Raw genomic sequence first — 27,908 nt, 5'->3', positions numbered from 1 at the left:
AAATTTTAAAAAGGCATTTCTGTAGAGACCAAATTTTAAAAAGGCATTTCTGTAGAGACCAAATTTTAAAAAGGCATTTCTGTAGAGACCAAATTTTAAAAAGGCATTTCTGTAGAGACCAAATTTTAAAAAGGCATTTCTGTGTAGACCAAATTTTAAAAAGGCATTTCTGTAGAGACCAAATTTTAAAAAGGCATTTCTGTAGAGACCAAATTTTAAAAAGGCATTTCTGTAGAGACCAAATTTTAAAAAGGCATTTCTGTGTAGACCAAATTTTAAAAAGGCATTTCTGTAGAGACCAAATTTTAAAAAGGCATTTCTGTGTAGACCAAATTTTAAAAAGGCATTTCTGTGTAGACCAAATTTTAAAAAGGCATTTCTGTGTAGACCAAATTTTAAAAAGGCATTTCTGTGTAGACCAAATTTTAAAAAGGCATTTCTGTGTAGACCAAATTTTAAAAAGGCATTTCTGTGTAGACCAAATTTTAAAAAGGCATTTCTGTGTAGACCAAATTTTAAAAAGGCATTTCTGTGTAGACCAAATTTTAAAAAGGCATTTCTGTGTAGACCAAATTTTAAAAAGGCATTTCTGTATAGACCAAATTTTAAAAAGGCATTTCTGTATAGACCAAATTTTAAAAAGGCATTTCTGTATAGACCAAATTTTAAAAAGGCATTTCTGTATAGACCAAATTTTAAAAAGGCATTTCTGTATAGACCAAATTTTAAAAAGGCATTTCTGTATAGACCAAATTTTAAAAAGGCATTTCTGTATAGACCAAATTTTAAAAAGGCATTTCTGTATAGACCAAATTTTAAAAAGGCATTTCTGTATAGACCAAATTTTAAAAAGGCATTTCTGTATAGACCAAATTTTAAAAAGGCATTTCTGTATAGACCAAATTTTAAAAAGGCATTTCTGTATAGACCAAATTTTAAAAAGGCATTTCTGTATAGACCAAATTTTAAAAAGGCATTTCTGTATAGACCAAATTTTAAAAAGGCATTTCTGTATAGACCAAATTTTAAAAAGGCATTTCTGTATAGACCAAATTTTAAAAAGGCACTTCTGTATAGACCAAATTTTAAAAAGGCACTTCTGTATAGACCAAATTTTAAAAAGGCACTTCTGTATAGACCAAATTTTAAAAAGGCACTTCTGTATAGACCAAATTTTAAAAAGGCACTTCTGTATAGACCAAATTTTAAAAAGGCACTTCTGTATAGACCAAATTTTAAAAAGGCACTTCTGTATAGACCAAATTTTAAAAAGGCACTTCTGTATAGACCAAATTTTAAAAAGGCACTTCTGTATAGACCAAATTTTAAAAAGGCACTTCTGTATAGACCAAATTTTAAAAAGGCATTTCTGTATAGACCAAATTTTAGAAAGGCACTTCTGTATAGACCAAATTTTAAAAAGGCATTTCTGTATAGACAATTTGCATTTGGATAGTTCAATATAGCGTAAACATTTAAATATAAAAAGAAATGTTTAATAAATAAGTAAAACACGACCTGTATTTAAGCAAAGCTCCATTTTGAATCGGTACCATCAGTTCTAACCGGAACGGGATTAGGTTGCTCCAAATTTAGTCATTCCTCCAGGGAAGGGATCCTGTCGAAATAAATAATGTTAATAATGTTCTCAGTATAGAAAACTTAAAATAAATGAAATACGTATACACTGTTTACAATTTTGGAAACTCTTCTGAAAATCAACCAAGAATAATTAATAAAGTTTAAAACAGAGATGGGAATTTGTCATTCAGAATAATGAATAAATAATGATTAATAATTATTCAAAATCTTCTTTATTCAGGAATAAAGATTTATTCATTAGTCAGAAATATTTTGAATATAGAATAAATCATTCATTATTTAGTATCCTTTATTCATTAGTCAAGAATAACTGAATAATTTCACTGCTCAACAAAAATGAGCACGGAATACTCTAATTGACTAAGATTAAGACAACTGCAATTAAAACATGCATGGTAATAAACTAGTTGTAATTATTTTATAAATTACAAGTAACGATTTCAGATAAAAAGTGATTATAATTAATTGTAATCACAACAAGATGCTATAACTGGCATATTGTTACAAGTGACTGAAATCTTATTTTAAACAATAAACGGTAATCAATATGTACTATTATAAACAGTCACTTTTATCAGCAATCATGATCTAACGAATAATTGTTCAGGTTTGTCCAATGAGTGACTAGATTTACAATGTACGTAAAGCTAAGTATAATTACAATACAATGTATGCAACTTATGTAAGCTATCTAAATTTCAAAACTATAATTATTACAACCACTAATAACAACTCAGGGAATTTAAATTACTCTAACGATATTTAAAAATCAATGTTCAGTTTTGATTGTTCTATTTAAAAATATTTAAATAAAAAATCCTTTAAGTATTTTTATGAATTATAGTATTTATATGAAATTAACTTTTGCATAACAAAATGCATAGTTCAGAGTAATGTTTTCATGACAAAGCCTTTAATTTTTAAACTGAAAATAAGTGAATTTAAAATGAGATTTTTAAGCGAATTTAAAATAAGATTTTTAAGCGAATTTAAAATAAGATTATCGTTTGCTTTAAAAAAAGATTGGAAATTGAGTTTTATGGAACAAAATTTTAACATAAATTTAAGTAACTAAACTGTCATAAACTACTTTTAAGCACTACTAAATACAAGAACTTATAAAACAATAATGTTAATCTAGAGTAAGTTGGAATGACACAAAAATAAACATTCATACTTGTTTTAGTTTCAAATGTTATGGTTAATTCACTTGTTATGGTTAAATTCCTAAAATAAGACGTTTAAGATCGAACAATATTTTGCATCTCTATAGACAAAGACATCTAGTTATAGGAAAAGACATAACCTAGATGTGCAAAGAGTTTGACATACATTCACATAATGTATATAAATTGTAAAGACATACTGCATCGAAATCTGTACATTCATATATAGATCTTATATGCCTACTTACTTACATAAATGTACATGAATACGTAAAAATAGTTTAAAATAAATCTATGTATGAGCGATTGTACGCATGCTACACATAAATATGTACGTCTACATACATACAGCACCTACATTAATAATTTGTATTTATACACAAGCGTTAATTCTATGTACAGAAAAATATGTCAACACATGCAAACATGCATACAAACTGAATAAGCATATACTAGCTTACAATCTTAATTACTTGTAATAGTATATTTTAAATGTCACTATTGCATGTATCATATTTTGATTACTCAATCATAATCACTCTTAATCGTTTCGTATTTTGATAACAAGTAATCACAATATAATTTTATTCACGTATTTTCGTACAAGTTTAAAAGTTTTCATTTAATAAACGAAATAATAGTAAACTAATCAATTCATTTACATATACAATTTATGCAATGTTTTAAAAGTAATCAATTAAACTACAATACCTATTTCGAAATAATCAATTCCTCCTGAAATTATGATAACATTTACTCGCGCTGTAATCAGTAAAACCCGGAAATTTACTAGTCTGGAATGATTACTTGAAGAAGAAAAAAATCGAACAACCATTTCAGAACTTATTCATTTCCCAGATTTTTAAATTGCTTTTAGTCTGGTTCATTCTCAAACATACTATCAAAAAAAGATTAAATTTTCAGATTAAAATCGCGAAGTTTCAAAATATTTTAATAAAGTAATATAAACACATCTTTTTAGATTTGAGAAATTCTAGAGTTATATTAAATTATTATAGTTTATACAGATGAAACTAATTTGTTAATTGTAAACTTTTTTTCGCGATGAACGCAAACAAGTAGAAAGCATTGAAACTTAAAAGTTGGAACGTACCAAACGAACGTCATCAATTAAATCTTCAGGTTTGTGTATAATATTTGAAAATGAATTAACATTCAACCTATGAAGATATAATAAGTGAATTTTCGAGTGTTTAAGCATTCTAAAAAAACGTCTATTTTTAACAGACAGATTTCACAGATTTTTAAAATGTCTCTTGTATAAAAGTTAATTCAAAAATTTAAAGAGCAGACACAAGCGAAAATTCAACAATAAAAGAGATATGACATTTTTTAAAAGAAATTTATGACTATTCTCAGCAACCAAGAGACTAAGCGAAAGTAGACTTACCAGTAAATAATATCCTATACCACGATACAAGTTCCCGACATCGTCCGACAACAGAATTGGAGAAGAGAAAAAAAACTGGATATTGGGGTTAACTCGGCGTTTGGAGCCACTAACCGATTCATCGAATCTATTTTCTCGCATTCTAGGAGGTCCTAAATATCAACGAAGTTAAGAGGAAAAGAGACGAGAAAATGATGCACTTTTATAGAACGATAACTACTCATGAGAACGCTTCGATATGCCGGTTTTTGCTCACATCCGAATTCACAAATATTAAGTTAGTGCAAAGCGTGGAGGTAGCGGGTTCGAATCCCGCTGTTACCCAGGATGTATCTTCGTGCTGTAATTCTCTGTATTGTGCTATCTGTCCTTGTATTTGACAAAGGTTTATAAGCCTAAATTGAGCACACAAGACTGCAAATGTATGTAAATCTAATAAAAAAATTAAGTTTGTGCCGTCAAGGGGGTCCTCCATGGCTGAGCGGTATCACCCGCCGAACGCTGTGTGAAGCCTGGAGATGGCGGGTTCGAATCCAGCAGTAACTCTGCCTGTTGTTATTCTCTGAATTGTTCTATCTGTCCTTCTTGACAAGTCCCGCAGTGGACTGATCGCTAAGACACGATTCCCAGCAGATCACCGAAGTCAAGCATCACAGGATGCGGTCAGTGTGCGGGTGGGTGACCGCTTGGAGCACCCTGCGTAGAGACCAAGGGTGTGTGGTATGGGTTCAACCGTAAAGTGCTCGACTTCGCGTGCAGGTCGTCGGGCTACCGAAGCAGGGGTGCCATCTCCTCTGCAGAGGATCAAAATTGTGATGGTATGTCGTCGGATCATATGTTTCCCAGACCGTCGCCAATAGTCCATCGTGGAGCTCTAGTGCGACGTAAATTAACTACAACAACTACATCAGCAATCTGCTTGTTGTTATTCTCTGAATTGTTCCATCTGTCCTTCTTGACAAGGGATTACAAACCTTACAATACAGCATTTAGAAGAATTATGGGGAAAGAGCGCGTAAACATTGAATGGAGACGAACCTCAAATCAAGGAATACCTTAGGGTTCTAAGGTGTTACAAGTCCTACCGGCTAGGACACAAGGCTAAGGTTCTACCAATCGGACGAAACTTGCTGCAGCCTGCGGACGGAGGCGCAGGTCATTTTGCGAACAATTGTAACGAGAAAAAAAGAAATGTATTAATCGCTAGGAGACAAACGTAAAGTTTGGCTCAACACTGAGAACTGAGAAGACCCTGAGTCCATAGTAGAACTTGCGTCTCCTATCAATCATAGGGCAATCATCAGACTCTAAAGAAGAACTAGCTTCTGGGACATTCATGTCTTTAAGTTCTTTGCAGTCCTGGCTCCGCCTATGTATTTAGCAAATACTATAATTTTGTTTGTTGTCACATAGATTTTGTGTCACCATTTTGCTTCTGCTAATTTTTATTACAAAGTTTTGTTATTAACAAAGCATATGGTTTCGGATCTTCCAGTTGGAGTGTTGCTCTCTTGATTGTGGGATGGGTCTTGTCTCCCTGCTGTCGGACCTGCGTCTCCTGGCTGACCTGCGTACCTACGACCTGCGGGTATCGCACTCGGAGCTCCCCCCCCCCTTCTTTGCCTTCAACGAGTTTTGTGATGCTTTTGTCGGGCGTTACTCGAGGTTCCATGGATTTCCGTGTCTATGGTGCCGTTCAACTGGTCCTCCGTTCCATTGAATCTCAGCTCTCGGAATGCCATGTCGCCTGGTAATTCCTGGAGTGAGCTTTTCTTATGTTGATGCTGTTCATTTACGTCGCACTAGAGCTGCACAGTGGGCTATTGGCGACGATCTGGGAAACATCCCTGAGGATGATCCGAGGACATACCATCACAATTCTGATCCTTTGCAGGGGGGATTTCACCCCCGCTTCGGTAGCCCGACGACCTGCAAGCGAAGTCGAGCACTTTACGGTAGAACCCATACCGCACACCCTCGGTCCCTACGCAGACTGATCCAAGTGGTCACCCACCCGCACACTGACCGCATCCTGTGATGCTTGACTTCGGTCTTTTCGTATGAAGAAAATTAGCTAAATGTTACGCTTAAATTTACAAATAATTGCAATAGGGTAAAGATTTTTAAAAGTAGAAGTTGTTGTTGTTGTTAATTTACGTCGCAATAGAGTTGCACAATGGGCTATGGGCGACGGTATGGGAAACATCCCTGAGGATGATCCGAAAACATGCCATCACAATTTTGATCCTATGCGGAGGGGATTTCACCCCCGCTTCGGTAGCCCGACAACCTGCACGCGAAGTCGAGCACTTTACGGTAGAACCCATACCGCACACCCTCGGTCCCTACGCAGACTGATCCAAGTGGTCACCCACCCGCACACTGACCGCATCCTGTGATGCTTGACTTCGGTCTTTTCGTATGAAGAAAAGTAGCTAAATGTTACGCTTAAATTTACAAATAATTGCAATAGGGTAAAGATTTTTAAAAGTAGAAGTTGTTGTTGTTGTTAATTTACGTCGCAATAGAGTTGCACAATGGGCTATGGGCGACGGTATGGGAAACATCCCTGAGGATGATCCGAAAACATGCCATCACAATTTTGATCCTATGCGGAGGGGATTTCACCCCCGCTTCGGTAGCCCGACAACCTGCACGCGAAGTCGAGCACTTTACGGTAGAACCCATACCGCACACCCTCGGTCCCTACGCAGACTGATCCAAGTGGTCACCCACCCGCACACTGACCGCATCCTGTGATGCTTGACTTCGGTCTTTTCGTATGAAGAAAAGTAGCTAAATGTTACGCTTAAATTTACAAATAATTGCAATAGGGTAAAGATTTTTAAAAGTAGAAGTTGTTGTTGTTGTTAATTTACGTCGCAATAGAGTTGCACAATGGGCTATGGGCGACGGTATGGGAAACATCCCTGAGGATGATCCGAAAACATGCCATCACAATTTTGATCCTATGCGGAGGGGATTTCACCCCCGCTTCGGTAGCCCGACAACGAGTCGAGCACTTTACGGTAGAACCCATACCGCACACCCTCGGTCCCTACGCAGACTGATCCAAGTGGTCACCCACCCGCACACTGACCGCATCCTGTGATGCTTGACTTCGGTCTTTTCGTATGAAGAAAAGTAGCTAAATGTTACGCTTAAATTTACAAATAATTGCAATAGGGTAAAGATTTTTAAAAGTAGAAGTTGTTGTTGTTGTTAATTTACGTCGCAATAGAGTTGCACAATGGGCTATGGGCGACGGTATGGGAAACATCCCTGAGGAATGAGTATGGGAAACATCCTAAATCAAAATAACTATTCTTCTTTTGGGAAAGAGCGAATAATAGCCAAAAAACGGCTAAATTTCGACTCGGGAGCTATGCACACGACTCACTCCGTAACTTCGTTCAATATTAACTTATAATTTTCAAACTCGGCCAGAAATTAGAGATTAATATACTAAACAATCGTAGCAAAGAGAATTTTTATACACTAATTAGGGGGCACACAATGGGCCAAAATAGATTTTGTTAATTAACCGGAAAAATGTTCTTTAAGCTATATATTCGTGAAAGGACCGTGTGAGTCGTGGTGTGGTTGTTAGCGCCATGGGTAAAGACGATTGTAGACTAGATGGTGAGGGGTTCGGTCCTGGGCACTGGTTAAATTTGAATTTTTTTTTCTATTTATTTTATTTTATATTTTTAAATTTATTTTTCGACACTTCAACATGAATAAAGTCTTCTATAAATCAAAATAACTATTCTTCTTTTGGGAAAGAGCGAATAATAGCCAAAAAACGGCTAAATTTCGACTCGGGAGCTATGCACACGACTCACTCCGTAACTTCCTTCAATATTAACTTATAATTTTCAAACTCGGCCAGAAATTAGAGATTAATATACTAAACAATCGTACCAAAGAGAATTTTTATACACTAATTAGGGGGCACACAATGGGCCAAAATAGATTTTGTTAATTAGTCGGAAAAAAGTTCTTTAAGCTATATATTCGTGAAAGGACCGTGTGATTCATGGTGTGGATGTTAGCGCCATAGGGTAAAGAAGACTGTATACTCGATGGTGAGGGGTTCGGTCTTGGGCACTGGTTAAATTTGAATTTTTTTTTCTATTTATTTTATTTTATATTCTTAAATTTATTATTCGACACTTCAACATGAATAAAGTCTTCTATAAATCAAAATAACTATTCTTCTTTTGGGAAAGAGCGAATAATAGCCAAAAAACGGCTAAATTTCGACTCAGGAGCTATGCACACGACTCACTCCGTAACTTCCTTCAATATTAACTTATAATTTTCAAACTCGGCCAAAAATTAGAGATTAATATACTAAACAATCGTTCCAAAGAGAATTTTTATACACTAATTAGGGGGCACACAATAGGCCAAAATAGATTTTGTTAATTAGCCGGAAAAAAGTTCTTTATGCTATATATTCGTGAAAGAACCGTGTGAGTCGTGATGTGGTTGTTAGCGCCATGGGTAAAGAAGATTGTAGACTCGATGGAGAGGGGTTCGGTCCTGGACACTGGATAAGTTTTAATTTTTTGTTTCTATTTATTTTATTTTATTATTTTAAATTTAGTTTTCGACACTTCAACATGAATAAAGTCTTCTATGAATCAAAATAACTATTCTTCTTTTGGGAAAGAGCAAATAATAGCCAAAAAACAGCAAAATTTCGACTCGGGAGCTATGCACACGACTCACTCCGCAACTCCCTTCAATATTAACTTATAATTTTCAAACTCGGCCAGAAATTAGAGATTAATATACTAAACAATCGTACCAAAGAGAATTTTTATACACTAATTAGGGGGCACACAATGGGCCAAAATAGATTTTGTTAATTAACCGGAAAAAAGTTCTTTAAGTTATATATTCGTGAATGGACCGTGTGTGTCGTGGTGAGGTTGGTAGCGCCATGGGTAAAGAAGATTGTGGACACGATGGAGAGGGGATCGGTCTTGGGCACTGGTTAAATTTGAATTTTTTTTTTCTATTTATTTTATTTTATATTTTTAAATTTATTTTTCGACACTTCAACATGAATAAAGTCTTCTATAAATCAAAATAACTATTCTTCTTTTGGGAAAGAGCGAATAATAGCCAAAAAACGGCTGAATATCGACTCGGGAGCTATGCACACGACTCACTCCGTAACTCCCTTCAATATTAACTTATAATTTTCAAACTCGGCCAGAAATTAGAGATTAATATACTAAACAATCGTACCAAAGAGAATTTTTATACACTAATTAGGGGGCACACAATGGGCCAAAATAGATTTTGTTAATTAACCGGAAAAAAGTTCTTTAAGCTATATATTCGTGAAAGGACCGTGTGAGTCGTGGTGTGGTTGTTAGCGCCATGGGTAAAGACGATTGTAGACTAGATGGTGATGGGTTCGGGCCTGGGCACTGGTCAAATTTGAATTTTTTTTTCTATTTATTTTATTTTATATTTTTAAATTTATTTTTCGACACTTCAACATGAATAAAGTCTTCTATAAATCAAAATAACTATTCTTCTTTTGGGAAAGAGCGAATAATAGCCAAAAAACGGCTAAATTTCGACTCGGGAGCTAGGCACACGACTCACTCCGTAACTCCCTTCAATATTAACTTATAATTTTCAAACTCGGCCCGAAATTAGAGATTAATATACTAAACAATCGTACCAAAGAGAATTTTTATACACTAATTAGGGGGCACACAATGGGCCAAAATAGATTTTGTTAATTAGCCGGAAAAAAGTTCTTTAAGCTATATATTCGTGAAAGGACCGTGTGAGTCGTGGTGTGGTTGTTAGCGCCATGGGTAAAGACGATTGTAGACTAGATGGTGAGGGGTTCGGGCCTGGGCACTGGTCAAATTTGAATTTTTTTTTCTATTTATTTTATTTTATATTTTTAAATTTATTTTTCGACACTTCAACATGAATAAAGTCTTCTATAAATCAAAATAACTATTCTTCTTTTGGGAAAGAGCGAATAATAGCCAAAAAACGGCTAAATTTCGACTCGGGAGCTAGGCACACGACTCACTCCGTAACTCCCTTCAATATTAACTTATAATTTTCAAACTCGGCCCGAAATTAGAGATTAATATACTAAACAATCGTACCAAAGAGAATTTTTATACACTAATTAGGGGGCACACAATGGGCCAAAATAGATTTTGTTAATTAGCCGGAAAAAAGTTCTTTAAGCTATATATTCGTGAAAGAAACGTGTGAGTCGTGGTGTGGTTGTTAGCGCCATGGGTAAAGAAGATTGTAGACTCGATGGTGCGGGGTTCGGTCTTGGGCACTGCTTAAATTTGAATTTTTTTTTCCATTTATTTTATTTTATATTTTTAAATTTATTTTTCGACACTTCAACATGAATAAAGTCTTCTATAAATCAAAATAACTATTCTTCTTTTGGGAAAGAGCGAATAATAGCCAAAAAACGGCTAAATTTCGACTCAGGAGCTATGCACACGACTCACTCCGTAACTCCCTTCAATATTAACTTATAATTTTCAAACTCGAACAGAAATTAGAGATTAATATACTAAACAATCGTAGCAAAGAGAATTTTTATACACTAATTGGGGGGCACACAATGGGCCAAAATAGATTTTGTTAATTAACCGGAAAAATGTTCTTTAAGCTATATATTCGTGAAAGGACCGTGTGAGTCGTGGTGTGGTTGTTAGCGCCATGGGTAAAGACGATTGTAGACTAGATGGTGAGGGGTTCGGTCCTGGGCACTGGTTAAATTTGAATTTTTTTTTCTATTTATTTTATTTTATATTTTTAAATTTATTTTTCGACACTTCAACATGAACAAAGTCTTCTATAAATCAAAATAACTATTCTTCTTTTGGGAAAGAGCGAATAATAGCCAAAAAACGGCTAAATTTCGACTCGGGAGCTATGCACACGACTCACTCCGTAACTTCCTTCAATATTAACTTATAATTTTCAAACTCGGCCAGAAATTAGAGATTAATATACTAAACAATCGTACCAAAGAGAATTTTTATACACTAATTAGGGGGCACACAATGGGCCAAAATAGATTTCGTTAATTAGTCGGAAAAAAGTTCTTTAAGCTATATATTCGTGAAAGGACCGTGTGATTCATGGTGTGGATGTTAGCGCCATGGGTAAAGAAGATTGTAGACTCGATGGTGAGGGGTTCGGTCTTGGGCACGGGTTAAATTTGAATTTTTTTTTCTATTTATTTTATTTTATATTTTTAAATTTATTTTTCGACACTTCAACATGAATAAAGTCTTCTATAAATCAAAATAACTATTCTTCTTTTGGGAAAGAGCGAATAATAGCCTAAAAACGGCTAAATTTCGACTCGGGAGCTATGCACACGACTCACTCTGTAACTCCCTTCAATATTAACTTATAATTTTCAAACTCGGCCAGAAATTAGAGATTAATATACTAAACAATCGTACCAAAGAGAATTTTTATACACTAATTACGGGGCACACAATGGGCCAAAATAGATTTTGTTAATTAACCGGAAAAAAGTTCTTTAAGCTATATATTCGTGAAAGGACCGTGTGAGCCGTGGTGTGGTTGTTAGCGCCATAGGGTAAAGAAGACTGTATACTCGATGGTGAGGGGTTCGGTCTTGGGCACTGGTTAAATTTGAATTTTTTTTTCTATTTATTTTATTTTATATTTTTAAATTTATTATTCGACACTTCAACATGAATAAAGTCTTCTATAAATCAAAATAACTATTCTTCTTTTGGGAAAGAGCGAATAATAGCCAAAAAACGGCTAAATTTCGACTCGGGATCTATGCACACGACTCACTCAGTAACTCTTTTCAATAATAACTTATAATTTTCAAACTCGGCCAAAAATTAGAGATTAATATACTAAACAATCGTTCCGAAGAGAATTTTTATACACTAATTAGGGGGCACACAATAGGCCAAAATAGATTTTGTTAATTAGCCGGAAAAAAGTTCTTTATGCTATATATTCGTGAAAGAACCGTGTGAGTCGTGATGTGGTTGTTAGCGCCATGGGTAAAGAAGATTGTAGACTCGATGGTGAGGAGTTCGGTCTTGGGCACTGGTTAAATTTGAATTTTTTTTCTATTTATTTTATTTTATATTTTTAAATTTATTTTATGACACTTCAACATGAATAAAGTCTTCTATAAATCAAAATAACTATTCTTCTTTTGGGAAAGAGCGAATAATAGCCAGAAAACGGCTAAATTTCGACTCGGGAGCTATGCACACGACTCACTCCGTAACTCCCTTCAATATTAACTTATAATTTTCAAACTCGGCCAGAAATTAGAGATTAATATACTAAACAATCGTACCAAAGAGAATTTTTATACACTAATTAGGGGGCACACAATGGGCCAAAATAGATTTTGTTAATTACAGGGGAAAAATTTCTTTAAGCTATATATTCGTGAAAGCAACGTGTGAAACGTGGTGTGGTTGTTAGCGCCATGGGTATAGAAGATTGTAGACTCGATGGAGAGGGGTTCGGTCCTGGACACTGGATAAGTTTTAATTTTTTGTTTCTATTTATTTTATTTTATTATTTTAAATTTATTTTTCGACACTTCAACATGAATAAAGTCTTCTATGAATCAAAATAACTATTCTTCTTTTGGGAAAGTGCGAATAATAGCCAAAAAACAGCAAAATTTCGACTCGGGAGCTATGCACACGACTCACTCCGCAACTCCCTTCAATATTAACTTATAATTTTCAAACTCGGCCAGAAATTAGAGATTAATATACTTAACAATCGTACCAAAGAGAATTTTTATACACTAATTAGGGGGCACACAATGGGCCAAAATAGATTTTGTTAATTAACCGGAAAAAAGTTCTTTAAGTTATATATTCGTGAATGGACCGTGTGTGTCGTGGTGAGGTTGGTAGCGCCATGGGTAAAGAAGATTGTGGACACGATGGAGAGGGGATCGGTCTTGGGCACTGGTTAAATTTGAATTTTTTTTTTCTATTTATTTTATTTTATATTTTTAAATTTATTTTTCGACACTTCAACATGAATAAAGTCTTCTATAAATCAAAATAACTATTCTTCTTTTGGGAAAGAGCGAATAATAGCCAAAAAACGGCTGAATATCGACTCGGGGGCTATGCACACGACTCACTCCGTAACTCCCTTCAATATTAACTTATAATTTTCAAACTCGGCCAGAAATTAGAGATTAATATACTAAACAATCGTACCAAAGAGAATTTTTATACACTAATTAGGGGGCACACAATGGGCCAAAATAGATTTTGTTAATTAGCCGGAAAAAAGTTCTTTAAGCTATATATTCGTGAAAGGACCGTGTGAGTCGTGGTGTGGTTGTTAGCGCCGTGGGTAAAGACGATTGTAGACTAGATGGTGAGGGGTTCGGGCCTGGGCACTGGTCAAATTTGAATTTTTTTTTCTATTTATTTTATTTTATATTTTTAAATTTATTTTTCGACACTTCAACATGAATAAAGTCTTCTATAAATCAAAATAACTATTCTTCTTTTGGGAAAGAGCGAATAATAGCCAAAAAACGGCTAAATTTCGACTCGGGAGCTAGGCACACGACTCACTCCGTAACTCCCTTCAATATTAACTTATAATTTTCAAACTCGGCCCGAAATTAGAGATTAATATACTAAACAATCGTACCAAAGAGAATTTTTATACACTAATTAGGGGGCACACAATGGGCCAAAATAGATTTTGTTAATTAGCCGGAAAAAAGTTCTTTAAGCTATATATTCGTGAAAGAAACGTGTGAGTCGTGGTGTGGTTGTTAGCGCCATGGGTAAAGAAGATTGTAGACTCGATGGTGCGGGGTTCGGTCTTGGGCACTGGTTAAATTTGAATTTTTTTTTCCATTTATTTTATTTTATATTTTTAAATTTATTTTTCGACACTTCAACATGAATAAAGTCTTCTATAAATCAAAATAACTATTCTTCTTTTGGGAAAGAGCGAATAATAGCCAAAAAACGGCTAAATTTCGACTCAGGAGCTATGCACACGACTCACTCCGTAACTCCCTTCAATATTAACTTATAATTTTCAAACTCGAACAGAAATTAGAGATTAATATACTAAACAATCGTAGCAAAGAGAATTTTTATACACTAATTAGGGGGCACACAATGGGCCAAAATAGATTTTGTTAATTAACCGGAAAAATGTTCTTTAAGCTATATATTCGTGAAAGGACCGTGTGAGTCGTGGTGTGGTTGTTAGCGCCATGGGTAAAGACGATTGTAGACTAGATGGTGAGGGGTTCGGTCCTGGGCACTGGTTAAATTTGAATTTTTTTTTCTATTTATTTTATTTTATATTTTTAAATTTATTTTTCGACACTTCAACATGAATAAAGTCTTCTATAAATCAAAATAACTATTCTTCTTTTGGGAAAGAGCGAATAATAGCCAAAAAACGGCTAAATTTCGACTCGGGAGCTATGCACACGACTCACTCCGTAACTTCCTTCAATATTAACTTATAATTTTCAAACTCGGCCAGAAATTAGAGATTAATATACTAAACAATCGTACCAAAGAGAATTTTTATACACTAATTAGGGGGCACACAATGGGCCAAAATAGATTTTGTTAATTAGTCGGAAAAAAGTTCTTTAAGCTATATATTCGTGAAAGGACCGTGTGATTCATGGTGTGGATGTTAGCGCCATGGGTAAAGAAGATTGTAGACTCGATGGTGAGGGGTTCGGTCTTGGGCACTGGCTAAATTTGAATTTTTTTTTCTATTTATTTTATTTTATATTTTTAAATTTATTTTTCGACACTTCAACATGAATAAAGTCTTCTATAAATCAAAATAACTATTCTTCTTTTGGGAAAGAGCGAATAATAGCCTAAAAACGGCTAAATTTCGACTCGGGAGCTATGCACACGACTCACTCTGTAACTCCCTTCAATATTAACTTATAATTTTCAAACTCGGCCAGAAATTAGAGATTAATATACTAAACAATCGTACCAAAGAGAATTTTTATATACTAATTACGGGGCACACAATGGGCCAAAATAGATTTTGTTAATTAACCGGAAAAAAGTTCTTTAAGCTATATATTCGTGAAAGGACCGTGTGAGCCGTGGTGTGGTTGTTAGCGCCATAGGGTAAAGAAGACTGTATACTCGATGGTGAGGGGTTCGGTCTTGGGCACTGGTTAAATTTGAATTTTTTTTTCTATTTATTTTATTTTATATTTTTAAATTTATTATTCGACACTTCAACATGAATAAAGTCTTCTATAAATCAAAATAACTATTCTTCTTTTGGGAAAGAGCGAATAATAGCCAAAAAACGGCTAAATTTCGACTCGGGATCTATGCACACGACTCACTCAGTAACTCTTTTCAATAATAACTTATAATTTTCAAACTCGGCCAAAAATTAGAGATTAATATACTAAACAATCGTTCCGAAGAGAATTTTTATACACTAATTAGGGGGCACACAATAGGCCAAAATAGATTTTGTTAATTAGCCGGAAAAAAGTTCTTTATGCTATATATTCGTGAAAGAACCGTGTGAGTCGTGATGTGGTTGTTAGCGCCATGGGTAAAGAAGATTGTAGACTCGATGGTGAGGAGTTCGGTCTTGGGCACTGGTTAAATTTGAATTTTTTTTCTATTTATTTTATTTTATATTTTTTAATTTATTTTATGACACTTCAACATGAATAAAGTCTTCTATAAATCAAAATAACTATTCTTCTTTTGGGAAAGAGCGAATAATAGCCAGAAAACGGCTAAATTTCGACTCGGGAGCTATGCACACGACTCACTCCGTAACTCCCTTCAATATTAACTTATAATTTTCAAACTCGGCCAGAAATTAGAGATTAATATACTAAACAATCGTACCAAAGAGAATTTTTATACACTAATTAGGGGGCACACAATGGGCCAAAATAGATTTTGTTAATTAGCGGGGAAAAATTTCTTTAAGCTATATATTCGTGAAAGCAACGTGTGAAACGTGGTGTGGTTGTTAGCGCCATGGGTATAGAAGATTGTAGACTCGATGGAGAGGGGTTCGGTCCTGGACACTGGATAAGTTTTAATTTTTTGTTTCTATTTATTTTATTTTATTATTTTAAATTTATTTTTCGACACTTCAACATGAATAAAGTCTTCTATGAATCAAAATAACTATTCTTCTTTTGGGAAAGTGCGAATAATAGCCAAAAAACAGCAAAATTTCGACTCGGGAGCTATGCACACGACTCACTCCGCAACTCCCTTCAATATTAACTTATAATTTTCAAACTCGGCCAGAAATTAGAGATTAATATACTAAACAATCGTACCAAAGAGAATTTTTATACACTAATTAGGGGGCACACAATGGGCCAAAATAGATTTTGTTAATTAACCGGAAAAAAGTTCTTTAAGCTATATATTCGTGAATGGACCGTGTGTGTCGTGGTGAGGTTGTTAGCGCCATGGGTAAAGAAGATTGTAGACACGATGGAGAGGGGATCGGTCTTGGGCACAGGTTAAATTTGAATTTTTTTTTCTATTTATTTTATTTTATATTTTTAAATTTATTTTTCGACACTTCAACATGAATAAAGTCTTCTATAAATCAAAATAACTATTCTTCTTTTGGGAAAGAGCGAATAATAGCCAAAAAACGGCTAAATTTCGACTCAGGAGCTATGCACACGACTCACTCCGTAACTCCCTTCAATATTAACTTATAATTTTCAAACTCGAACAGAAATTAGAGATTAATATACTAAACAATCGTAGCAAAGAGAATTTTTATACACTAATTAGGGGGCACACAATGGGCCAAAATAGATTTTGTTAATTAACCGGAAAAAAGTTCTTTAAGCTATATATTCGTGAAAGGACCGTGTGAGTCGTGGTGTGGTTGTTAGCGCCATGGGTAAAGACGATTGTAGACTAGATGGTTAGGGGTTCGGTCCTGGGCACTGGTTAAATTTGAATTTTTTTTTCTATTTATTTTATTTTATATTTTTAAATTTATTTTTCGACACTTCAACATGAATAAAGTCTTCTATAAATCAAAATAACTATTCTTCTTTTGGGAAAGAGCGAATAATAGCCAAAAAACGGCTAAATTTCGACTCGGGAGCTATGCACACGACTCACTCCGTAACTTCCTTCAATATTAACTTATAATTTTCAAACTCTGCCAGAAATTAGAGATTAATATACTAAACAATCGTACCAAAGAGAATTTTTATACACTAATTACGGGGCACACAATGGGCCAAAATAGATTTTGTTAATTAACCGGAAAAAAGTTCTTTAAGCTATATATTCGTGAAAGGACCGTGTGAGTCGTGGTGTGGTTGTTAGCGGCATGGGTAAAGAAGATTGTAGACTCGATGGTGAGGGGTTCGGTCTTGGGCACTGGTTAAATTTGAATTTTTTTTTCTATTTATTTTATTTTATATTTTTAAATTTATTATTCGACACTTCAACATGAATAAAGTCTTCTATAAATCAAAATAACTATTCTTCTTTTGGGAAAGAGCGAATAATAGCCAAAAAACGGCTAAATTTCGACTCGGGATCTATGCACACGACTCACTCAGTAACTCCCTTCAATATTAACTTATAATTTTCAAACTCGGCCAGAAATTAGAAATTAATATACTAAACAATCGTACCAAAGAGAATTTTTATACACTAATTAGGGGGCACACAATGGGCCAAAATAGATTTTGTTAATTAACCGGAAAAAAGTTCTTTAAGCTATATATTCGTGAAAGGACCGTGTGAGTCGTGGTGTGGTTGTTAGCGCCATGGGTAAAGACGATTATAGACTAGATGGTGAGGGGTTCGGTCCTGGGCACTGGTTAAATTTGAATTTTTTTTTCTATTTATTTTATTTTATATTTTTAAATTTATTTTTCGACACTTTAACATGAATAAAGTCTTCTATAAACCAAAATAACTATTCTTCTTTTGGGAAAGAGCGAATAATAGCCAAAAAACGACTAAATTTCGACTCGGGAGCTATGCACACGAATCACTCCGTAACTTCCTTCAATATTAACTTATAATTTTCAAACTCGGCCAGAAATTAGAGATTAATATACTAAACAATCGTACCAAAGAGAATTTTTATACACTAATTAGGGGGCACACAATGGGCCAAAATAGATTTTGTTAATTAGTCGGAAAAAAGTTCTTTGAGCTATATATTCGTGAAAGAACCGTGTGATTCGTGGTGTGGATGTTAGCGCCATGGGTAAAGAAGATTGTAGACTCGATGGTGAGGGGTTCGGTCTTGGGCACTGGTTAAATTTGAATTTTTTTTTCTATTTATTTTATTTTATATTTTTAAATTTATTATTCGACACTTCAACATGAATAAAGTCTTCTATGAATCAAAATAACTATTTTTCTTTTGGGAAAGAGCGAATAATAGCCAAAAAACGGCTAAATTTCGACTCGGGAGCTATGCACACGACTCACTCCGTAACTCCCTTCAATATTAACTTATTATTTTCAAACTCGTTCAGAAATTTGAGATTAATATACTAAACAATCGTACCAAAGAGAATTTTTATACACTAATTACGGGGCACACAATGGGCCAAAATAGATTTTGTTAATTAACCGGAAAAAAGTTCTTTAAGCTATATATTCGTGAAAGGACCGTGTGAGTCGTGGTGTGGTTGTTAGCGCCATGGGTAAAGAAGATTGTAGACTCGACGGTGAGGGGTTCGGTCTTGGGCACTGGTTAAATTTGAATTTTTTTTTCTATTTATTTTATTTTATATTTTTAAAATTATTATTCGGCACTTCAACATGAATAAAGTCTTCTATAAATCAAAATAACAATTCTTCTTTTGGGAGAGAGCGAATAATAGCCAAAAAACGGCTAAATTTCGACTCGGGATCTATGCACACGACTCACTCAGTAACTCTTTTCAATAATAACTTATAATTTTCAAACTCGGCCAAAAATTAGAGATTAATATACTAAACAATCGTTCCAAAGAGAATTTTTATACACTAATTAGGGGGCACACAATAGGCCAAAATAGATTTTGTTAATTAGCCGGAAAAAAGTTCTTTAAGCTATATATTCGTGAAAGAACCGTGTGATTCGTGGTGTGGATGTTAGCGCCATGGGTAAAGCAGATTGTAGACTCGATGGTGAAGAGTTCGGTCTTGGGCACTGGTTAAATTTGAATTTTTTTTCTATTTATTTTATTTTATATTTTTAAATTTATTTTATGACACTTCAACATGAATAAAGTCTTCTATAAATCAAAATAACTATTCTTCTTTTGGGAAAGAGCGAATAATAGCCAAAAAACGGCTAAATTTCGACTCGGGAGCTATGCACCCGACTCACTCCGTAACTCCCTTCAATATTAACTTATAATTTTCAAACACGGCCAGAAATTAGAGATTAATATACTAAACAATCGTACCAAAGAGAATTTTTATACACTAATTAGGGGGCACACAATAGGCCAAAATAGATTTTGTTAATTAGCCGGAAAAAAGTTCTTTATGCTATATATTCGTGAAAGAACCGTGTGAGTCGTGATGTGGTTGTTAGCGCCATGGGTAAAGAAGATTGTAGACTCGATGGTGAGGAGTTCGGTCTTGGGCACTGGTTAAATTTGAATTTTTTTTCTATTTATTTTATTTTATATTTTTTAATTTATTTTATGACACTTCAACATGAATAAAGTCTTCTATAAATCAAAATAACTATTCTTCTTTTGGGAAAGAGCGAATAATAGCCAGAAAACGGCTAAATTTCGACTCGGGAGCTATGCACACGACTCACTCCGTAACTCCCTTCAATATTAACTTATAATTTTCAAACTCGGCCAGAAATTAGAGATTAATATACTAAACAATCGTACCAAAGAGAATTTTTATACACTAATTAGGGGGCACACAATGGGCCAAAATAGATTTTGTTAATTAGCGGGGAAAAATTTCTTTAAGCTATATATTCGTGAAAGCAACGTGTGAAACGTGGTGTGGTTGTTAGCGCCATGGGTATAGAAGATTGTAGACTCGATGGAGAGGGGTTCGGTCCTGGACACTGGATAAGTTTTAATTTTTTGTTTCTATTTATTTTATTTTATTATTTTAAATTTATTTTTCGACACTTCAACATGAATAAAGTCTTCTATGAATCAAAATAACTATTCTTCTTTTGGGAAAGTGCGAATAATAGCCAAAAAACAGCAAAATTTCGACTCGGGAGCTATGCACACGACTCACTCCGCAACTCCCTTCAATATTAACTTATAATTTTCAAACTCGGCCAGAAATTAGAGATTAATATACTAAACAATCGTACCAAAGAGAATTTTTATACACTAATTAGGGGGCACACAATGGGCCAAAATAGATTTTGTTAATTAACCGGAAAAAAGTTCTTTAAGCTATATATTCGTGAATGGACCGTGTGTGTCGTGGTGAGGTTGTTAGCGCCATGGGTAAAGAAGATTGTAGACACGATGGAGAGGGGATCGGTCTTGGGCACAGGTTAAATTTGAATTTTTTTTTCTATTTATTTTATTTTATATTTTTAAATTTATTTTTCGACACTTCAACATGAATAAAGTCTTCTATAAATCAAAATAACTATTCTTCTTTTGGGAAAGAGCGAATAATAGCCAAAAAACGGCTAAATTTCGACTCAGGAGCTATGCACACGACTCACTCCGTAACTCCCTTCAATATTAACTTATAATTTTCAAACTCGAACAGAAATTAGAGATTAATATACTAAACAATCGTAGCAAAGAGAATTTTTATACACTAATTAGGGGGCACACAATGGGCCAAAATAGATTTTGTTAATTAACCGGAAAAAAGTTCTTTAAGCTATATATTCGTGAAAGGACCGTGTGAGTCGTGGTGTGGTTGTTAGCGCCATGGGTAAAGACGATTGTAGACTAGATGGTTAGGGGTTCGGTCCTGGGCACTGGTTAAATTTGAATTTTTTTTTCTATTTATTTTATTTTATATTTTTAAATTTATTTTTCGACACTTCAACATGAATAAAGTCTTCTATAAATCAAAATAACTATTCTTCTTTTGGGAAAGAGCGAATAATAGCCAAAAAACGGCTAAATTTCGACTCGGGAGCTATGCACACGACTCACTCCGTAACTTCCTTCAATATTAACTTATAATTTTCAAACTCTGCCAGAAATTAGAGATTAATATACTAAACAATCGTACCAAAGAGAATTTTTATACACTAATTACGGGGCACACAATGGGCCAAAATAGATTTTGTTAATTAACCGGAAAAAAGTTCTTTAAGCTATATATTCGTGAAAGGACCGTGTGAGTCGTGGTGTGGTTGTTAGCGGCATGGGTAAAGAAGATTGTAGACTCGATGGTGAGGGGTTCGGTCTTGGGCACTGGTTAAATTTGAATTTTTTTTTCTATTTATTTTATTTTATATTTTTAAATTTATTATTCGACACTTCAACATGAATAAAGTCTTCTATAAATCAAAATAACTATTCTTCTTTTGGGAAAGAGCGAATAATAGCCAAAAAACGGCTAAATTTCGACTCGGGATCTATGCACACGACTCACTCAGTAACTCCCTTCAATATTAACTTATAATTTTCAAACTCGGCCAGAAATTAGAGATTAATATACTAAACAATCGTACCAAAGAGAATTTTTATACACTAATTAGGGGGCACACAATGGGCCAAAATAGATTTTGTTAATTAACCGGAAAAAAGTTCTTTAAGCTATATATTCGTGAAAGGACCGTGTGAGTCGTGGTGTGGTTGTTAGCGCCATGGGTAAAGACGATTATAGACTAGATGGTGAGGGGTTCGGTCCTGGGCACTGGTTAAATTTGAATTTTTTTTTCTATTTATTTTATTTTATATTTTTAAATTTATTTTTCGACACTTTAACATGAATAAAGTCTTCTATAAACCAAAATAACTATTCTTCTTTTGGGAAAGAGCGAATAATAGCCAAAAAACGACTAAATTTCGACTCGGGAGCTATGCACACGAATCACTCCGTAACTTCCTTCAATATTAACTTATAATTTTCAAACTCGGCCAGAAATTAGAGATTAATATACTAAACAATCGTACCAAAGAGAATTTTTATACACTAATTAGGGGGCACACAATGGGCCAAAATAGATTTTGTTAATTAGTCGGAAAAAAGTTCTTTGAGCTATATATTCGTGAAAGAACCGTGTGATTCGTGGTGTGGATGTTAGCGCCATGGGTAAAGAAGATTGTAGACTCGATGGTGAGGGGTTCGGTCTTGGGCACTGGTTAAATTTGAATTTTTTTTTCTATTTATTTTATTTTATATTTTTAAATTTATTATTCGACACTTCAACATGAATAAAGTCTTCTATGAATCAAAATAACTATTTTTCTTTTGGGAAAGAGCGAATAATAGCCAAAAAACGGCTAAATTTCGACTCGGGAGCTATGCACACGACTCACTCCGTAACTCCCTTCAATATTAACTTATTATTTTCAAACTCGTTCAGAAATTTGAGATTAATATACTAAACAATCGTACCAAAGAGAATTTTTATACACTAATTACGGGGCACACAATGGGCCAAAATAGATTTTGTTAATTAACCGGAAAAAAGTTCTTTAAGCTATATATTCGTGAAAGGACCGTGTGAGTCGTGGTGTGGTTGTTAGCGCCATGGGTAAAGAAGATTGTAGACTCGACGGTGAGGGGTTCGGTCTTGGGCACTGGTTAAATTTGAATTTTTTTTTCTATTTATTTTATTTTATATTTTTAAAATTATTATTCGGCACTTCAACATGAATAAAGTCTTCTATAAATCAAAATAACAATTCTTCTTTTGGGAGAGAGCGAATAATAGCCAAAAAACGGCTAAATTTCGACTCGGGATCTATGCACACGACTCACTCAGTAACTCTTTTCAATAATAACTTATAATTTTCAAACTCGGCCAAAAATTAGAGATTAATATACTAAACAATCGTTCCAAAGAGAATTTTTATACACTAATTAGGGGGCACACAATAGGCCAAAATAGATTTTGTTAATTAGCCGGAAAAAAGTTCTTTAAGCTATATATTCGTGAAAGAACCGTGTGATTCGTGGTGTGGATGTTAGCGCCATGGGTAAAGCAGATTGTAGACTCGATGGTGAAGAGTTCGGTCTTGGGCACTGGTTAAATTTGAATTTTTTTTCTATTTATTTTATTTTATATTTTTAAATTTATTTTATGACACTTCAACATGAATAAAGTCTTCTATAAATCAAAATAACTATTCTTCTTTTGGGAAAGAGCGAATAATAGCCAAAAAACGGCTAAATTTCGACTCGGGAGCTATGCACCCGACTCACTCCGTAACTCCCTTCAATATTAACTTATAATTTTCAAACACGGCCAGAAATTAGAGATTAATATACTAAACAATCGTACCAAAGAGAATTTTTATACACTAATTAGGGGGCACACAATGGGCCAAAATAGATTTTGTTAATTAGTCGGAAAAAAGTTCTTTAAGCTATATATTCGTGAAAGAACCGTGTGAGTCGTGATGCGGTTGTTAGCGCCATGGGTAAAGCAGATTGTAGACTCGATGGTGAAGAGTTCGGTCTTGGGCACTGGTTAAATTTGAATTTTTTTTCTATTTATTTTATTTTATATTTTTAAATTTATTTTATGACACTTCAACATGAATAAAGTCTTCTATAAATCAAAATAACTATTCTTCTTTTGGGAAAGAGCGAATAATAGCCAAAAAACGGCTAAATTTCGACTCGGGAGCTATGCACCCGACTCACTCCGTAACTCCCTTCAATATTAACTTATAATTTTCAAACACGGCCAGAAATTAGAGATTAATATACTAAACAATCGTACCAAAGAGAATTTTTATACACTAATTAGGGGGCACACAATGGGCCAAAATAGATTTTGTTAATTAGTCGGAAAAAAGTTCTTTAAGCTATATATTCGTGAAAGAACCGTGTGATTCGTGGTGTGGATGTTAGCGCCATGGGTAAAGAAGATTGTAGACTCGATGGTGAGGGGTTCGGTCTTGGGCACTGGTTAAATTTGAATTTTTTTTTCTATTTATTTTATTTTATATTTTTAAATTTATTATTCGACACTTCAACATGAATAAAGTCTTCTATAAATCAAAATAACTATTCTTCTTTTGGGAAAGAGCGAATAATAGCCAAAAAACGGCTAAATTTCGACTCGGGAGCTATGCACACGACTCACTCCGTAACTTCCTTCAATATTAACTTATAATTTTCAAACTCGGCCAGAAATTAGAGATTAATATACTAAACAATCGTACCAAAGAGAATTTTTATACACTAATAAGGGGGCACACAATGCGCCAAAATAGATTTTGTTAATTAGTCGGAAAAAAGTTCTTTAAGCTATATATTCGTGAAAGAACCATGTGATTCGTGGTGTGGATGTTAGCGCCATGGATAAAGAAGATTGTAGACTCGATGGTGAGGGGTTCGGTCTTGGGCACTGGTTAAATTTGAATTTTTTTTTCTATTTATTTTATTTTATATTTTTAAATTTATTATTCGACACTTCAACATGAATAAAGTCTTCTATAAATCAAAATAACTATTCTTCTTTTGGGAAAGAGCGAATAATAGCCAAAAAACGGCTAAATTTCGACTCGGGAGCTATGCACACGACTCACTCCGTAACTCCCTTCAATATTAACTTATAATTTTCAAACTCGGCCAGAAATTGGAGATTAATATACTAAACAATCGTACCAAAGAGAATTTTTATACACTAATTAGGGGGCACACAATGGGCCAAAATAGATTTTGTTAATTAGCCGGAAAAAAGTTCTTTAAGCTATATATTCGTTAAAGGAACGTGTGAGTCGTGGTGTGGTTGTTAGCGCCATGGGTAAAGAAGATTGTAGACTCGATGGTGAGGGGTTCGGTCCTGGGCACTGGATAAATTTGAGTTTTTTTTTCTATTTATTTTATTTTATTTTTTTAAATTTATTTTTCGACACTTCATCATGAATAAAGTCTTCTATAAATCAAAATAACTATTCTTCTTTTGGGAAAGAGCGAATAATAGCCAAAAAACGGCTAAATTTCGACTCCGGAGCTATGCACACGACTCACTCCGTAACTCCCTTCAATATTAACTTATAATTTTCAAACTCGGCCAGAAATTAGAGATTAATATACTAAACAATCGTACCAAAGAGAATTTTTATACACTAATTAGGGGGCACACAATGGGCCAAAATAGATTTTGTTAATTAGCCGGAAAAAAGTTCTTTAAGCTATATATTCGTTAAAGGACCGTGTGAGTCGTGGTGTGGTTGTTAGCGCCATGGGTAAAGAAGATTGTAGACTCGATGGTGAGGGGTTCGGTCCTGGGCACTGGAAAAATTTGAGTTTTTTTTTCTATTTATTTTATTTTATTTTTTTAAATTAATTTTTCGACACTTCATCATGAATAAAGTCTTCTATAAATCAAAATAACTATTCTTCTTTTGGGAAAGAGCGAATAATAGGCAAAAAACGGCTAAATTTCGACTCCGGAGCTGTGCACACGACTCACTCCGTAACTCCCTTCTATATTAACTTATAATTTTCAAACTCGGTCAGAAATTAGAGATTAATATACTAAACAATCGTACAAAAGAGAATTTTTATACACTAATTAGGGGGCACACAATGGGCCAAAATAGATTTTGTTAATTCACCGGAAAAAAATTCTTTAAGCTATATATTCGTGAAAGGACCGTGTGAGTCGTGGTGTGGTTGTTAGCGCCATGGGTAAAGAAGATTGTAGACTCGATGGTGAGGGGTTCGGTCTTGGGCACTGGTTAAATTTGAATTTTTTTTTCTATTTATTTTATTTTATATTTTTAAATTTATTTTTCGACACTTCAACATGAATAAAGTCTTCTATAAATCAAAATAACTATTCTTCTTTTGGGAAAGAGCGAATAATAGCCAAAAAACGGCAAAATTTCGACTCGGGAGCTATGCACACGACTCACTCCGTAACTCCCTTCAATATTAACTTATAATTTTCAAACTCGGCCAGAAATTAGTGATTAATATACTAAACAATCGTACCAAAGAGAATTTTTTTACACTAATTAGGGGGCACACAATGGGCCAAAATAGATTTTGTTAATTAGCCGGAAAAAAGTTCTTTAAGCTATATATTCGTTAAAGGACCGTGTGAGTCGTGGTGTGGTTGTTAGCGCCATGGGTAAAGAAGATAGTAGACTCGATGGTGAGGGGTTCGGTCCTGGGCACTGGAAAAATTTGAGTTTTTTTTTCTGTTTGATTTATTTTATTTTTTTAAATTTATTTTTCGACACTTCATCATGAATAAAGTCTTCTATAAATCAAAATAACTCTTCTTCTATTGGGAAAGAGCGAATAATAGCCAAAAAACGGCTAAATTTCGACTCCGGAGCTATGCACACGACTCAATCCGTAACTCCCTTCAATATTAACTTATAATTTTCAAACTCGGCCAGAAATTAGAGATTAATATACTAAAATATCGTACCAAAGAGAATTTTTATACACTAATTAGGGGGCACACAATGGGCCAGAATAGATTTTGTTAATTAAAAGGAAAAAAGTTCTTTAAGCTATATATTCGTGAAAGGACCGTGTGAGTCGTGGTGTGGTTGTTAGCGCCATGGGTAAAGAAGATTGCAGACTCGATGGTGAGGGGTTCGGTCCTGGGCACTGGAAAAATTTGAGTTTTTTTTTCTATTTATTTTATTTTATATTTTTAAATTTATTTTTCGACACTTCAACATGAATAAAGTCTTCTATAAATCAAAATAACTATTCTTCTTTTGGGAAAGAGCGAATAATAGCCAAAAAACGGCTAAATTTCGACTCGGGAGCTATGCACCCGACTCACTCCGTAACTCCCTTCAATATTAACTTATAATTTTCAAACACGGCCAGAAATTAGAGATTAATATACTAAACAATCGTACCAAAGAGAATTTTTATACACTAATTAGGGGGCACACAATGGGCCAAAATAGATTTTGTTAATTAGCCGGAAAAAAGTTCTTTAAGCTATATATTCGTTAAAGGAACGTGTGAGTCGTGGTGTGGTTGTTAGCGCCATGGGTAAAGAAGATTGTAGACTCGATGGTGAGGGGTTCGGTCCTGGGCACTGGATAAATTTGAGTTTTTTTTTCTATTTATTTTATTTTATTTTTTTAAATTTATTTTTCGACACTTCATCATGAATAAAGTCTTCTATAAATCAAAATAACTATTCTTCTTTTGGGAAAGAGCGAATAATAGCCAAAAAACGGCTAAATTTCGACTCCGGAGCTATGCACACGACTCACTCCGTAACTCCCTTCAATATTAACTTATAATTTTCAAACTCGGCCAGAAATTAGAGATTAATATACTAAACAATCGTACCAAAGAGAATTTTTATACACTAATTAGGGGGCACACAATGGGCCAAAATAGATTTTGTTAATTAGCCGGAAAAAAGTTCTTTAAGCTATATATTCGTTAAAGGACCGTGTGAGTCGTGGTGTGGTTGTTAGCGCCATGGGTAAAGAAGATTGTAGACTCGATGGTGAGGGGTTCGGTCCTGGGCACTGGAAAAATTTGAGTTTTTTTTTCTATTTATTTTAT

At 34.2% G+C, this 27,908-nt stretch overlaps 1 long non-coding RNA gene across 1 annotated transcript; it reads right to left on the bottom strand.

The window, feature by feature from the left end:
- Positions 1 to 931: 931 nt before the first annotated feature.
- LOC147806676 (uncharacterized) lies at positions 932 to 4,350 on the bottom strand. Its single transcript, XR_015428571.1, has 2 exons — positions 4,180 to 4,350; positions 932 to 1,618 (listed from the first exon to the last, which is right to left on the bottom strand). It is a non-coding gene; the product is annotated as an uncharacterized LOC147806676 (long non-coding RNA).
- Positions 4,351 to 27,908: the final 23,558 nt, after the last annotated feature.

Source organism: Parasteatoda tepidariorum, chromosome 8 (genome assembly GCF_982258835.1).
Source record: "Parasteatoda tepidariorum strain Cologne lab strain chromosome 8, Ptep-v5.0, whole genome shotgun sequence".
Classification (NCBI taxonomy): domain Eukaryota; kingdom Metazoa; phylum Arthropoda; class Arachnida; order Araneae; family Theridiidae; genus Parasteatoda; species Parasteatoda tepidariorum.
The sequence above is the reverse complement of the archived record's forward strand: the minus strand, read 5'-3'. Positions and strand labels throughout refer to the sequence as shown.